Genomic DNA, 16,349 nt, shown 5'->3' with positions numbered 1-16,349 from the left:
ATTTTTAAACTTCACCAGAATTCCGATAAAAAGTAAGAATTCCGAAGCATTTTTAAACTTCAGCGGAATTCCAAGAACAATGGAAGAGTTCCGAAGCATTTTTAAATTTCAGCAGAATTCCGAGAACAATGGAAGTGTTCCGAAGCATTTTTAAACTTCAGCAGAATTCCGAGAACAATGGAAGAGTTCCGAAGCATTTTTAAACTTCAGCGGAATTCCAAGAACAATGGAAGAGTTCCGAAGCATTTTTAAAATTCAGCTCAATTCGGAGAACAATGGAAGAGTTCCGAAGCATTTTTAAACTTCAGAGGCGTTCCGAGAACAATGGATAAGTTCCGAAGCATTTTTAAACTTCAGCAAAATTCTGAGAACAATCGAAGAGTTGTGAAGCATTTTTAAACTTCAGCAGAATTCCGAGAACAATGGAAGAGTTCTGAAGCATTTTTAAACTTCAGCCTAATTCCGAGAACAATGGAAGAGATCCGAAGCATTTCTAAACGTCATCGGAATTCCGAGAACAATGGAAGAGTTCTGAAGCATTTTTAAACTTCAGCGGAATTCCATGAATAATGGAAGAGTTCCGAAGCATTTTTAAACTTCACCTCAATTCGGAGAACAATGGAAGAGTTCCGAAACATTTTTAAACTTCACCAGAATTTCCAGAAAAATGTAAGAATTCCGAAGCATTTTTAAACTTCAGCAGAATTGCGAGAACAATGGAAGAGTTCCGAAGCACTTTTAAACTTCAGAGGCATTCCGAGAACAATGGAAAAGTTCCGAAGCTTTTTTAAACTTCAGCGGAATTCCGAGAACAACCGAAGAGTTCTGAAGCATTTTCAAACGTCAGCGGAATTCCGAGAACAATGGAAGAGTTCCGAAGCATTTTTAAACTTCAGCGGAATTCCAAGAACAATGGAAGAGTTCCGAAGCATTTTTCAACTTCAGCTCAATTCGGAGAACAATGGAAGAGTTCCGAAACATTTTTAAACTTCACCAGAATTCCGAGAACAATGGAAGAGATCCAAAGCATTTTTAAACATCAGCGGAATTCCGAGAACAATGGAAGAGTTCCGAAGCATTTTTAAATGTAAGCGGAATTCCAAGATTAATGGAAGAGTTCCGAAGCATTTTTAAACTTCAGCAGGATTCCGAGAACAATGGAAGAGTTCCGAAGCATTTTTAAACTTCAGCTCAATTCGGAGAACAATGGAAGAGTTCCGAAACATTTTTAAACTTCAGCGGAATTCCGATAAAAATGTAAGAATTCCGAAGCGTTTTTAAACTTCAGCAGAATTCCAGGAACAATGGAAGAGTTCCGAAGCATTTTTAAACTTCAGCAGAATTCCGAGAACAATGGAAGAGTTCCGAAGCATTTTTAAACTTCAGCAGAATTCCGAGAACAATGGAAGAGTTCCGAAGCATTTTTAAACTTCAGCGGAATTCCAAGAACAATGGAAGAGTTCGGAAGCATTTTTAAACTTCAGCTCAATTCGGAGAACAATGGAAGAGTTCCGAAACATTTTTAAACTTCACCAGAATTCCGATAAAAATGTAAGAATTCCGAAGCATTTTTAAACTTCAGCGGAATTCCAAGAACAGTGGAAGAGTTCCGAAGCATTTTAAACTTCAGCAGAATTCCGAGAACAATGGAAGAGTTCCGAATCATTTTTAAACTTCAGCAGAATTCCGAGAACAATGGAAGAGTTCCGAAGCATTTTTAAACTTCAGCTCAATTCTGAGAACAATGGAAGAGTTCCGAAGCATTTTTATACTTCAGAGGCGTTCCGAGAACAATGGAAAAGTTCCGAACCATTTTTAAACTTCAGCAGAATTCCGAGAACAATCGAAGAGTTGTGAAGCATTTTTAAACTTCAGCAGAATTCCGAGAACAATGGAAGAGTTCTGAAGCATTTTTAAACTTCAGCCTAATTCCGAGAACAATGGAAGAGATCCGAAGCATTTCTAAACGTCATCGGAATTCCGAGAACAATGGAATAGTTCCGAAGCATTTTTAAACTTCAGCGGAATTCCATGAATAATGGAAGAGTTCCGAAGCATTTTTAAACTTCAGCTCAATTCGTAGAACAATGGAAGAGTTCCGAAACATTTTTAAACATCACCAGAATTCCGAGAAAAATGTAAGAATTCCGAAGCATTTTTAAACTTCAGCAGAATTCCGAGAAGAATGGAAGAGTTTCGAAGCATTTTTAAACTTCAGCAAAATTCCGAGAACAATGGAAGAGTTCTGAAGCATTTTTAAACTTCAGCGGAATTCCGAGAACAATGGAAGAGATCCAAAGCATTTTTAAACGTCAGCGGAATTCCGAGAACAATGGAAGAGTTCCGAAGCATTTTTAAATGTAAGCGGAATTCCAAGATCAATGGAAGAGTTCCGAAGCAATTTTAAACTTCAGCGGAATTCCGAGAACAATGGAAGAGATCCAAAGCATTTTTAAACATCAGCGGAATTCCGAGAACAATGGAAGAGTTCTGAAGCATTTTTAAACGTAAGCGGAATTCCAAGATCAATGGAAGAGTTCCGAAGAATTTTTAAACTTCAGCAGAATTCCGAGAACAATGGAAGAGTTCCGAAGCATTTTTAAACTTTAGCAGAATTGTGAGAACAATGGAAGAGTTCTGAAGCATTTTTAAACGTAAGCGGAATTCCAAGATCAATGGAAGAGTTCCGAAGCATTTTTAAACTTCAGCAGAATTCCGAGAATAATGGAAGAGTTCCGAAGCATTTTTAAACTTCAGCCTAATTCCTAGAACAATGGTAGAGATCCGAAGCATTTTCAAACGTCAGCGGAATTCCGAGAACAATGGAAGAGTTCCGAAGCATTTTTAAACTTCACCAGAATTCCCAGAAAAATGTTAGAATTCTGAAGCATTTTTAAACTTCAGCAGAATTCCGAGAACAATGGAAGAGTTCCGAAGCATTTTTAAACTTCAGCAGAATTCTGAGAACAATGGAAGAGTTCCGAAGCATTTTTAAACTTCAGCGGAATTCTGAGAACAATGTAAGAGTTCCGAAGCATTTTTAAACTTCAGCGGAATTCCGAGAACAACGGAAGAGTTCCAAAGCATTTTTAAACTTCAGCAGAATTCCGAGAAGAATGGAAGAGTTTCGAAGCATTTTTAAACTTCCGCATAATTCCGAGAACAGTGGAAGAGTTCTGAAGGATTTTTAAACTTCAGCGGAATTTCGAGAACAATCGAAGAGTTCTGTAGCATTTTTAATCTTCAACAGAATTCCGAGAACAATGTAAGAGTTCCAAAGCATTTTTAAACTTCAGCAGAATTGCGAGAACAATGGAAGAGTTCCGAAGCATTTTTAAACTTCAGCGGCATTCCGAGAACAATGGAAGAGTTCCGAAGCATTTTTAAACTTCAGCGGAATTGCGAGAACAATCAAAGAGTTCTGAAGCATTTTTAAATTTCAGCAGAATTCCTATAACAATGGAAGAGTTCCGAAGCATTTTTAAACTCCAGCGGAATTCCAAAAACAATGGAAGAGTTCCGTAGCATTTTTAAACTTCAGCGGAATTCCAAGAACAATGTAAGAGTTCAGAAGCATTTTTAAACTTCAGCAGAATTCTGATAACAATGGAAGAGCTCAGAAGCATTTTTAAACTTCAGCTGATTCCGGAGAGCAACAGAAGAGTTCCGAATCATTTTTAAACTTCAGCGGAATTCCGAGAAAAATGGAAGAGTTCCGAAGCATTTTTAAACTTCAGCGGAATTCGGAGAACAATGGAAGAGTTCTGAAGCATTTTTAAACTTCAGCAGAATTCCGAGAACAATGGAAGAGTTCTGAAGCATTTTTAAACTTTAGCGAAATTCCGAGAACAATGGAAGAGATCTGAAGCATTTTTAAACATCAGCGGAATTCCGAGAATAATGGAAGAGTTTCAAAGCAATTTTTGAATGTAAGCGGAATTCCGAGAACAATGGAAGAGTTCCAAAGCATTTTTAAACTTCAGCAGAATTGCGAGAACATCGGAAGAGTTCCGAAGCATTTTTAAACTTCAGCGGCATTCCAAGAGCAATGGAAGTGTTCCGAAGCATTTTTAAACTTCAGCGGTATTCAGAGAACAATGGAAAAGTTATGAAGCATTTTTAAACTTCAGCAGAATTCTGAGAACAATGGAAGAGTTCCAAAGCATTTTTAAACTTTAGCGGAATAGTGAGAACAATGGAAGAGTTCCGAAGCATTTTTAAACTTCAACGGAATTCCGAGAACAATGGAAGAGTTCCGAAGCATTTTTAAACGTAAGCGGAATTCCGAGAAGAATGGAAGAATTCCGAAGCATTTTTAAACTTCAGCAGAATTCCAAGAACAATGGAAGAGTTTTGAAGCATTTTTAAACTTCAGCAGAATTCCGAGAACAATGGAAGAGTTCCAAAGCCTTTTTAAACTTCAGCAGAATTCCGAGAACAATGTAAGAGTTCCGAAGCATTTTTAAACTTCAGCGGAATTGCGAGAACAATCGAAGAGTTCTGAAGCATTTTTAAACTTCAGCAGAATTCCTTGAACAATGGAAGAGTTCCAAAGCATTTTTAAACTTCAGCAGAATTGCGAGAACAATGTAAGAGTTCCGAAGCATTTTTAAACTTCAGCGGCATTCCGAGAACAATGGAAGAGTTCCGAAGCATTTTTAAACTTCAGCAGAATTGCGAGAACAATCAAAGAGTTCTGAAGTATTTTTAAAATTCAGCAGAATTCCTATATCAATGGAAGAGTTCCGAAGCATTTTTAAACTCCAGCGGAATTCCAAAAACAATGGAAGAGTTCCGTAGCATTTTTAAACTTCAGCGGAATTCCAAGAACAATGTAAGAATACAGAAGCATTTTTAAACTTCAGCAGAATTCTGATAACAATGGAAGAGCTCCGAAGCATTTTTAAACTTCAGCTGATTCCGGAGAGCAACGGAAGAGTTCCGAATCATTTTTAAACTTCAGCGGAATTCCGAGAAAAATGGAAGAGTTCCGAAGCATTTTTAAACTTTAGCAGAATTGCGAGAACAATGAAAGAGTTCCGAAGCATTTTTAAACTTCAGAGGCGTTCCGAGAACAATGGAAAAGTTCCGAAGCATTTTTAAACTTCAGCGGAATTCCGAGAACAACCGAAGAGTTCTGAAGCATTTTTAAACTTCAGCAGAATTCCGAGAACAATGGAAGAGTTCCAAAGCATTTTTAAACTTCCGCCTAATTCCGAGAACAATGGAAGAGATAAGAAGCATTTTTAAATGTCAGCGGAATTCCGAGAACAATGGAAGAGTTCCGAAGCATTTTTAAACTTCAGCGGAATTCCAAGAACAATGGAAGATTTCCGAAGCATTTTTAATCTTCAGCTCAATTCGGAGAACAATGGAAGAGTTCCGAAACATTTTTAAACTTCACCAGAAGCATTTTTAAACTTCAGCGGCATTCCGAGAACAATGGAAGAGTTCCGAAGCATTTTTAAACTTCAGCGGAATTCCAAGAACAATGGAAGAGTTCCGAAGCATTTTTAAAATTCAGCTCAATTCGGAGAACAATGGAAGAGTTCCGAAATATTTTTAAACTTCACCAGAATTCCGATAAAAAGTAAGAATTCCGAAGCATTTTTAAACTTCAGCAGAATTCCGAGAAGAATGGAAGAGTTCCGAAGCATTTTTAAACGTCAGCGGAATTCTGAGAACAATGTAAGAGTTCCGAAGCATTTTTAAACTTCAGCGGAATTCCGAGAACAACGGAAGAGTTCCAAAGCATTTTTAAACTTCAGCAGAATTCCGAGAAGAATGCAAGAGTTTCGAAGCATTTTTAAACTTCAGCAGAATTCCGAGAACAGTGGAAGAGATCTGAAGCATTTTTAAACTTCAGCGGAATTGCGAGAACAATCGAAGAGTTCTGAAGCATTTTTAAACTTCAACAGAATTCCGAGAACAATGTAAGAGTTCCAAAGCATTTTTAAACTTCAGCAGAATTGCGAGAACAATGGAAGAGTTCCGAAGCATTTTTAAACTTCAGCGGCATTCCGAGAACAATGGAAGTGTTCCGAAGCATTTTTAAACTTCAGCGGAATTCCGAAAACAATGGAAAAGTTCTGAAGCATTTTTAAACTTCAGCAGAATTCCGAGAACAATGGAAGAGTTCCGAAGCATTTTTAAACTTTAGCGGAAATCTGAGAACAATGGAAGCGTTCCTAAGCATTTTTAAACTTCAGCAGAATTCCGAGAACAATGGAAGAGTTCCAAAGCATTTTTAAACTTCAGCAGAATTCCGAGAACAATGGAAGAGTTCCGAAGCATTTTTAAACTTCAGCAGCATTCCGAGACCAATCGAAGAGTTCCGAAGCATTTTTAAACTTCAGCAGAAGTCCGAGAACAATGGAACAGTTCCGAAGCATTTTTAAACTTCAGCAGAATTGCGAGAACAATGGAAGTGTTCCGAAGCATTTTTAAACTTCAGAGGCGTTCCGAGAACAATGGAAGAGTTCCGAAGCATTTTTAAACTTCAGCAGAATTCCTAGAACAATGGAAGAGTTCCAAAGCATTTTTAAACTTCAGCAGAGTTCCGAGAACAAGGGAAGAGTTCCGAAGCATTTTTAAACTTCAGCGGCATTCCGAGAACAATGGAAGAGTTCTGAAGCATTTTTAAACTTCAGCAGAATTCCGAGAACAATGGAAGAGATCCGAAGCAATTTTAAACTTCAGCAGAATTCCGAGAACAATGGAAGAGTTCCGAAGCATTTTTAAACTTCAGCGGAATTCCAAGAACAATGGAAGCGTTCCGAAGCGTTTTTAATCTTCAGCTCAATTCGGAGAACAATGGAAGAGTTCCGAAACATTTTTAAACTTCACCAGAAGCATTTTTAAACTTCAGAGGCATTCCGAGAACAATGGAAGAGTTCCGAAGCATTTTTAAACTTCAGCGGAATTCCAAGAACAATGGAAGAGTTCCGAAGCATTTTTAAAATTCAGCTCAATTCGGAGAACAATGGAAGAGTTCCGAAATATTTTTAAACTTCACCAGAATTCCGATAAAAAGTAAGAATTCCGAAGCATTTTTAAACTTCAGCGGAATTCCAAGAACAATGGAAGAGTTCCGAAGCATTTTTAAACTTCAGCGGAATTCGGAGAACAATGGAAGAGTTCTGAAGCATTTTTAAACTTCAGCAGAATTCCGAGAACAATGGAAGAGTTCTGAAGCATTTTTAAACTTTAGCGATATTCCGAGAACAATGGAAGAGATCTGAAGCATTTTTAAACATCAGCGGAATTCCGAGAATAATGGAAGAGTTTCAAAGCATTTTTGAATGTAAGCAGAATTCCGAGAACAATGGAAGAGTTCCAAAGCATTTTTAAACTTCAGCAGAATTGCAAGAACAATGGAAGAGTTCCGAAGCATTTTTAAACTTCAGCGGCATTCCGAGAGCAATGCAAGTGTTCCGAAGCATTTTTAAACTTCAGCGGTATTCAGAGAACAATGGAAAAGTTATGAAGCATTTTTAAACTTCAGCAGAATTCTGAGAACAATGGAAGAGTTCCGAAGCATTTTTAAACTTTAGCGGAATAGTGAGAACAATGGAAGAGTTCCGAAGCATTTTTAAACTTCAACGGAATTCCGAGAACAATGGAAGAGTTCCGAAGCATTTTTAAACGTAAGCGGAATTCTGAGAAGAATGGAAGAATTCCGAAGCATTTTTAAACTTCAGCAGAATTCCGAGAACAATGGAAGAGTTCCAAAGCATTTTTAAACTTCAGCAGAATTCCGAGAACAATGTAAGAGTTCCGAAGCATTTTTAAACTTCAGCGGCATTGCGAGAACAATCGAAGAGTTCTGAAGCATTTTTAAACTTCAGCAGAATTCCTTGAACAATGGAAGAGTTCCAAAGCATTTTTAAACTTCAGCAGAATTGCGAGAACAATGTAAGAGTTCCGAAGCATTTTTAAACTTCAGCGGCATTCCGAGAACAATGGAAGAGTTCCGAAGCATTTTTATACTTCAGCAGAATTGCGAGAACAATCAAAGAGTTCTGAAGTATTTTTAAAATTCAGCAGAATTCCTATATCAATGGAAGAGTTCCGAAGCATTTTTAAACTCCAGCGGAATTCCAAAAACAATGGAAGAGTTCCGTAGCATTTTTAAACTTCAGCGGAATTCCAAGAACAATGTAAGAGTTCAGAAGTATTTTTAAACTTCAGCAGAATTCTGATAACAATGGAAGAGTTCCGAAGCATTTTTAAACTTCAGCTGATTCCGGAGAGCAACGGAAGAGTTCCCAATCATTTTTAAACTTCAGCGGAATTCCGAGAAAAATGGAAGAGTTCCGAAGCATTTTTAAACTTTAGCAGAATTGCGAGAACAATGAAAGAGTTCCGAAGCATTTTTAAACTTCAGAGGCGTTCCGAGAACAATGGAAAAGTTCCGAAGCATTTTTAAACTTCAGCGGAATTCCGAGAACAACCGAAGAGTTCTGAAGCATTTTTAAACTTCAGCAGAATTCCGAGAACAATGGAAGAGTTCCGAAGCATTTTTAAACTTCCGCCTAATTCCGAGAACAATGGAAGAGATAAGAAGCATTTTTAAATGTCAGCGGAATTCCGAGAACAATGGAAGAGTTCCGAAGCATTTTTAAACTTCAGCGGAATTCCAAGAACAATGGAAGATTTCCGAAGCATTTTTAAACTTCACCTCAATTCGGAGAACAATGGAAGAGTTCCGAAACATTTTTAAACTTCACCAGAATTCCGAGAAAAATGTAAGAATTCCGAAGCATTTTTAAACTTCAGCAGAATTCCGAGAAGAATGGAAGAGTTCCGAAGCATTTTTAAACGTCAGCGGAATTCTGAGAACAATGTAAGAGTTCCGAAGCATTTTTAAACTTCAGCGGAATTCCGAGAACAACGGAAGAGTTCCAAAGCATTTTTAAACTTCAGCAGAATTCCGAGAAGAATGCAAGAGTTTCGAAGCATTTTTAAACTTCAGCAGAATTCCGAAAACAGTGGAAGAGTTCTGAAGCATTTTTAAACTTCAGCGGAATTGCGAGAACAATCGAAGAGTTCTGAAGCATTTTTAAACTTCAACAGAATTCCGAGAACAATGTAAGAGTTCCAAAGCATTTTTAAACTTCAGCAGAATTGCGAGAACAATGGAAGAGTTCCGAAGCATTTTTAAACTTCAGCGGCATTCCGAGAACAATGGAAGTGTTCCGAAGCATTTTTAAACTTCAGCGGAATTCCGAAAACAATGGAAAAGTTCTGAAGCATTTTTAAACTTCAGCAGAATTCCGAGAACAATGGAAGAGTTCCGAAGCATTTTTAAACTTTAGCGGAAATCTGAGAACAATGGAAGCGTTCCTAAGCATTTTTAAACTTCAGCAGAATTCCGAGAACAATGGAAGAGTTCCAAAGCATTTTTAAACTTCAGCAGAATTCCGAGAACAATGGAAGAGTTCCGAAGCATTTTTAAACTTCAGCAGCATTCCGAGACCAATCGAAGAGTTCCGAAGCATTTTTAAACTTCAGCAGAAGTCCGAGAACAATGGAACAGTTCCGAAGCATTTTTAAACTTCAGCAGAATTGCGAGAACAATGGAAGTGTTCCGAAGCATTTTTAAACTTCAGAGGCGTTCCGAGAACAATGGAAGAGTTCCGAAGCATTTTTAAACTTCAGCAGAATTCCTAGAACAATGGAAGAGTTCCAAAGCATTTTTAAACTTCAGCAGAGTTCCGAGAACAAGGGAAGAGTTCCGAAGCATTTTTAAACTTCAGCGGCATTCCGAGAACAATGGAAGAGTTCTGAAGCATTTTTAAACTTCAGCAGAATTCCGAGAACAATGGAAGAGATCCGAAGCAATTTTAAACTTCAGCAGAATTCCGAGAACAATGGAAGAGTTCCGAAGCATTTTTAAACTTCAGCGGAATTCCAAGAACAATGGAAGCGTTCCGAAGCGTTTTTAATCTTCAGCTCAATTCGGAGAACAATGGAAGAGTTCCGAAACATTTTTAAACTTCACCAGAAGCATTTTTAAACTTCAGAGGCATTCCGAGAACAATGGAAGAGTTCCGAAGCATTTTTAAACTTCAGCGGAATTCCAAGAACAATGGAAGAGTTCCGAAGCATTTTTAAAATTCAGCTCAATTCGGAGAACAATGGAAGAGTTCCGAAATATTTTTAAACTTCACCAGAATTCCGATAAAAAGTAAGAATTCCGAAGCATTTTTAAACTTCAGCGGAATTCCAAGAACAATGGAAGAGTTCCGAAGCATTTTTAAACTTCAGCGGAATTCGGAGAACAATGGAAGAGTTCTGAAGCATTTTTAAACTTCAGCAGAATTCCGAGAACAATGGAAGAGTTCTGAAGCATTTTTAAACTTTAGCGATATTCCGAGAACAATGGAAGAGATCTGAAGCATTTTTAAACATCAGCGGAATTCCGAGAATAATGGAAGAGTTTCAAAGCATTTTTGAATGTAAGCAGAATTCCGAGAACAATGGAAGAGTTCCAAAGCATTTTTAAACTTCAGCAGAATTGCAAGAACAATGGAAGAGTTCCGAAGCATTTTTAAACTTCAGCGGCATTCCGAGAGCAATGCAAGTGTTCCGAAGCATTTTTAAACTTCAGCGGTATTCAGAGAACAATGGAAAAGTTATGAAGCATTTTTAAACTTCAGCAGAATTCTGAGAACAATGGAAGAGTTCCGAAGCATTTTTAAACTTTAGCGGAATAGTGAGAACAATGGAAGAGTTCCGAAGCATTTTTAAACTTCAACGGAATTCCGAGAACAATGGAAGAGTTCCGAAGCATTTTTAAACGTAAGCGGAATTCTGAGAAGAATGGAAGAATTCCGAAGCATTTTTAAACTTCAGCAGAATTCCGAGAACAATGGAAGAGTTCCAAAGCATTTTTAAACTTCAGCAGAATTCCGAGAACAATGTAAGAGTTCCGAAGCATTTTTAAACTTCAGCGGCATTGCGAGAACAATCGAAGAGTTCTGAAGCATTTTTAAACTTCAGCAGAATTCCTTGAACAATGGAAGAGTTCCAAAGCATTTTTAAACTTCAGCAGAATTGCGAGAACAATGTAAGAGTTCCGAAGCATTTTTAAACTTCAGCGGCATTCCGAGAACAATGGAAGAGTTCCGAAGCATTTTTATACTTCAGCAGAATTGCGAGAACAATCAAAGAGTTCTGAAGTATTTTTAAAATTCAGCAGAATTCCTATATCAATGGAAGAGTTCCGAAGCATTTTTAAACTCCAGCGGAATTCCAAAAACAATGGAAGAGTTCCGTAGCATTTTTAAACTTCAGCGGAATTCCAAGAACAATGTAAGAGTTCAGAAGTATTTTTAAACTTCAGCAGAATTCTGATAACAATGGAAGAGTTCCGAAGCATTTTTAAACTTCAGCTGATTCCGGAGAGCAACGGAAGAGTTCCCAATCATTTTTAAACTTCAGCGGAATTCCGAGAAAAATGGAAGAGTTCCGAAGCATTTTTAAACTTTAGCAGAATTGCGAGAACAATGAAAGAGTTCCGAAGCATTTTTAAACTTCAGAGGCGTTCCGAGAACAATGGAAAAGTTCCGAAGCATTTTTAAACTTCAGCGGAATTCCGAGAACAACCGAAGAGTTCTGAAGCATTTTTAAACTTCAGCAGAATTCCGAGAACAATGGAAGAGTTCCGAAGCATTTTTAAACTTCCGCCTAATTCCGAGAACAATGGAAGAGATAAGAAGCATTTTTAAATGTCAGCGGAATTCCGAGAACAATGGAAGAGTTCCGAAGCATTTTTAAACTTCAGCGGAATTCCAAGAACAATGGAAGATTTCCGAAGCATTTTTAAACTTCACCTCAATTCGGAGAACAATGGAAGAGTTCCGAAACATTTTTAAACTTCACCAGAATTCCGAGAAAAATGTAAGAATTCCGAAGCATTTTTAAACTTCAGCAGAATTCCGAGAAGAATGGAAGAGTTCCGAAGCATTTTTAAACGTCAGCGGAATTCTGAGAACAATGTAAGAGTTCCGAAGCATTTTTAAACTTCAGCGGAATTCCGAGAACAACGGAAGAGTTCCAAAGCATTTTTAAACTTCAGCAGAATTCCGAGAAGAATGCAAGAGTTTCGAAGCATTTTTAAACTTCAGCAGAATTCCGAAAACAGTGGAAGAGTTCTGAAGCATTTTTAAACTTCAGCGGAATTGCGAGAACAATCGAAGAGTTCTGAAGCATTTTTAAACTTCAACAGAATTCCGAGAACAATGTAAGAGTTCCAAAGCATTTTTAAACTTCAGCAGAATTGCGAGAACAATGGAAGAGTTCCGAAGCATTTTTAAACTTCAGCGGCATTCCGAGAACAATGGAAGTGTTCCGAAGCATTTTTAAACTTCAGCGGAATTCCGAAAACAATGGAAAAGTTCTGAAGCATTTTTAAACTTCAGCAGAATTCCGAGAACAATGGAAGAGTTCCGAAGCATTTTTAAACTTTAGCGGAAATCTGAGAACAATGGAAGCGTTCCTAAGCATTTTTAAACTTCAGCAGAATTCCGAGAACAATGGAAGAGTTCCAAAGCATTTTTAAACTTCAGCAGAATTCCGAGAACAATGGAAGAGTTCCGAAGCATTTTTAAACTTCAGCAGCATTCCGAGACCAATCGAAGAGTTCCGAAGCATTTTTAAACTTCAGCAGAAGTCCGAGAACAATGGAACAGTTCCGAAGCATTTTTAAACTTCAGCAGAATTGCGAGAACAATGGAAGTGTTCCGAAGCATTTTTAAACTTCAGAGGCGTTCCGAGAACAATGGAAGAGTTCCGAAGCATTTTTAAACTTCAGCAGAATTCCTAGAACAATGGAAGAGTTCCAAAGCATTTTTAAACTTCAGCAGAGTTCCGAGAACAAGGGAAGAGTTCCGAAGCATTTTTAAACTTCAGCGGCATTCCGAGAACAATGGAAGAGTTCTGAAGCATTTTTAAACTTCAGCAGAATTCCGAGAACAATGGAAGAGATCCGAAGCAATTTTAAACTTCAGCAGAATTCCGAGAACAATGGAAGAGTTCCGAAGCATTTTTAAACTTCAGCGGAATTCCAAGAACAATGGAAGCGTTCCGAAGCGTTTTTAATCTTCAGCTCAATTCGGAGAACAATGGAAGAGTTCCGAAACATTTTTAAACTTCACCAGAAGCATTTTTAAACTTCAGAGGCATTCCGAGAACAATGGAAGAGTTCCGAAGCATTTTTAAACTTCAGCGGAATTCCAAGAACAATGGAAGAGTTCCGAAGCATTTTTAAAATTCAGCTCAATTCGGAGAACAATGGAAGAGTTCCGAAATATTTTTAAACTTCACCAGAATTCCGATAAAAAGTAAGAATTCCGAAGCATTTTTAAACTTCAGCGGAATTCCAAGAACAATGGAAGAGTTCCGAAGCATTTTTAAACTTCAGCGGAATTCGGAGAACAATGGAAGAGTTCTGAAGCATTTTTAAACTTCAGCAGAATTCCGAGAACAATGGAAGAGTTCTGAAGCATTTTTAAACTTTAGCGATATTCCGAGAACAATGGAAGAGATCTGAAGCATTTTTAAACATCAGCGGAATTCCGAGAATAATGGAAGAGTTTCAAAGCATTTTTGAATGTAAGCAGAATTCCGAGAACAATGGAAGAGTTCCAAAGCATTTTTAAACTTCAGCAGAATTGCAAGAACAATGGAAGAGTTCCGAAGCATTTTTAAACTTCAGCGGCATTCCGAGAGCAATGCAAGTGTTCCGAAGCATTTTTAAACTTCAGCGGTATTCAGAGAACAATGGAAAAGTTATGAAGCATTTTTAAACTTCAGCAGAATTCTGAGAACAATGGAAGAGTTCCGAAGCATTTTTAAACTTTAGCGGAATAGTGAGAACAATGGAAGAGTTCCGAAGCATTTTTAAACTTCAACGGAATTCCGAGAACAATGGAAGAGTTCCGAAGCATTTTTAAATGTAAGCGGAATTCCGAGAAGAATGGAAGAATTCCGAAGCATTTTTAAACTTCAGCAGAATTCCGAGAACAATGGAAGAGTTCCAAAGCATTTTTAAACTTCAGCAGAATTCCGAGAACAATGTAAGAGTTCCGAAGCATTTTTAAACTTCAGCGGCATTGCGAGAACAATCGAAGAGTTCTGAAGCATTTTTAAACTTCAGCAGAATTCCTTGAACAATGGAAGAGTTCCAAAGCATTTTTAAACTTCAGCAGAATTGCGAGAACAATGTAAGAGTTCCGAAGCATTTTTAAACTTCAGCGGCATTCCGAGAACAATGGAAGAGTTCCGAAGCATTTTTATACTTCAGCAGAATTGCGAGAACAATCAAAGAGTTCTGAAGTATTTTTAAAATTCAGCAGAATTCCTATATCAATGGAAGAGTTCCGAAGCATTTTTAAACTCCAGCGGAATTCCAAAAACAATGGAAGAGTTCCGTAGCATTTTTAAACTTCAGCGGAATTCCAAGAACAATGTAAGAGTTCAGAAGTATTTTTAAACTTCAGCAGAATTCTGATAACAATGGAAGAGTTCCGAAGCATTTTTAAACTTCAGCTGATTCCGGAGAGCAACGGAAGAGTTCCCAATCATTTTTAAACTTCAGCGGAATTCCGAGAAAAATGGAAGAGTTCCGAAGCATTTTTAAACTTTAGCAGAATTGCGAGAACAATGAAAGAGTTCCGAAGCATTTTTAAACTTCAGAGGCGTTCCGAGAACAATGGAAAAGTTCCGAAGCATTTTTAAACTTCAGCGGAATTCCGAGAACAACCGAAGAGTTCTGAAGCATTTTTAAACTTCAGCAGAATTCCGAGAACAATGGAAGAGTTCCGAAGCATTTTTAAACTTCCGCCTAATTCCGAGAACAATGGAAGAGATAAGAAGCATTTTTAAATGTCAGCGGAATTCCGAGAACAATGGAAGAGTTCCGAAGCATTTTTAAACTTCAGCGGAATTCCAAGAACAATGGAAGATTTCCGAAGCATTTTTAAACTTCACCTCAATTCGGAGAACAATGGAAGAGTTCCGAAACATTTTTAAACTTCACCAGAATTCCGAGAAAAATGTAAGAATTCCGAAGCATTTTTAAACTTCAGCAGAATTCCGAGAAGAATGGAAGAGTTCCGAAGCATTTTTAAACGTCAGCGGAATTCTGAGAACAATGTAAGAGTTCCGAAGCATTTTTAAACTTCAGCGGAATTCCGAGAACAACGGAAGAGTTCCAAAGCATTTTTAAACTTCAGCAGAATTCCGAGAAGAATGCAAGAGTTTCGAAGCATTTTTAAACTTCAGCAGAATTCCGAAAACAGTGGAAGAGTTCTGAAGCATTTTTAAACTTCAGCGGAATTGCGAGAACAATCGAAGAGTTCTGAAGCATTTTTAAACTTCAACAGAATTCCGAGAACAATGTAAGAGTTCCAAAGCATTTTTAAACTTCAGCAGAATTGCGAGAACAATGGAAGAGTTCCGAAGCATTTTTAAACTTCAGCGGCATTCCGAGAACCATGGACGTGTTCCGAAGAATTTTTAAACTTCAGCGGAATTCCGAAAACAATGGAAAAGTTCTGAAGCATTTTTAAACTTCAGCAGAATTCCGAGAACAATGGAAGAGTTCCGAAGCATTTTTAAACTTTAGCGGAATTCTGAGAACAATGGAAGCGTTCCGAAGCATTTTTAAACTTCAGCAGAATTCCGAGAACAATGGAAGAGTTCCAAAGCATTTTTAAACTTCAGCAGAATTCCGAGAACAATGGAAGAGTTCCGAAGCATTTTTAAACTTCAGCAGCATTCCGAGAACAATCGAAGAGTTCCGAAGCATTTTTAAACTTCAGCAGAAGTCCGAGAACAATGGAACAGTTCCGAAGCATTTTTAAACTTCAGCAGAATTGCAAGAACAATGGAAGTGTTCCGAAGCATTTTTAAACTTCAGAGGCGTTCCGAGAACAATGGAAGAGTTCCGAAGCATTTTTAAACTTCAGCAGAATTCCTAGAACAATGGAAGAGTTCCAAAGCATTTTTAAGCTTCAGCAGAGTTCCGAGAACAATGGAAGAGTTCCGAAGCATTTTTAAACTACAGCGGCATTCCGAGAACAATGGAAGAGTTCTGAAGCATTTTTAAACTTCAGCAGAATTCCGAGAACAATGGAAGAGATCCGAAGCAATTTTAAACTTCAGCAGAATTCCGAGAACAATGGAAGAGTTCCGAAGCATTTTTAAACTTCAGCGGAATTCCAAGAACAATGGAAGCGTTCCGAAGCGTTTTTAATCTTCAGCTCAATTCGGAGAACAATGGAAGAGTTCCGAAACATTTTTAAACTTCACCAGAAGCATTTTTAAACTTCAGCGGCATTCCG

Source organism: Phyllobates terribilis, unplaced genomic scaffold (assembly GCF_046119375.1).
Source record: "Phyllobates terribilis strain yellow unplaced genomic scaffold, ASM4611937v1 Scaffold_4__5_contigs__length_816908805, whole genome shotgun sequence".
Classification (NCBI taxonomy): Eukaryota; Metazoa; Chordata; class Amphibia; order Anura; family Dendrobatidae; genus Phyllobates; species Phyllobates terribilis.
The sequence above is the reverse complement of the archived record's forward strand: the minus strand, read 5'-3'. Positions refer to the sequence as shown.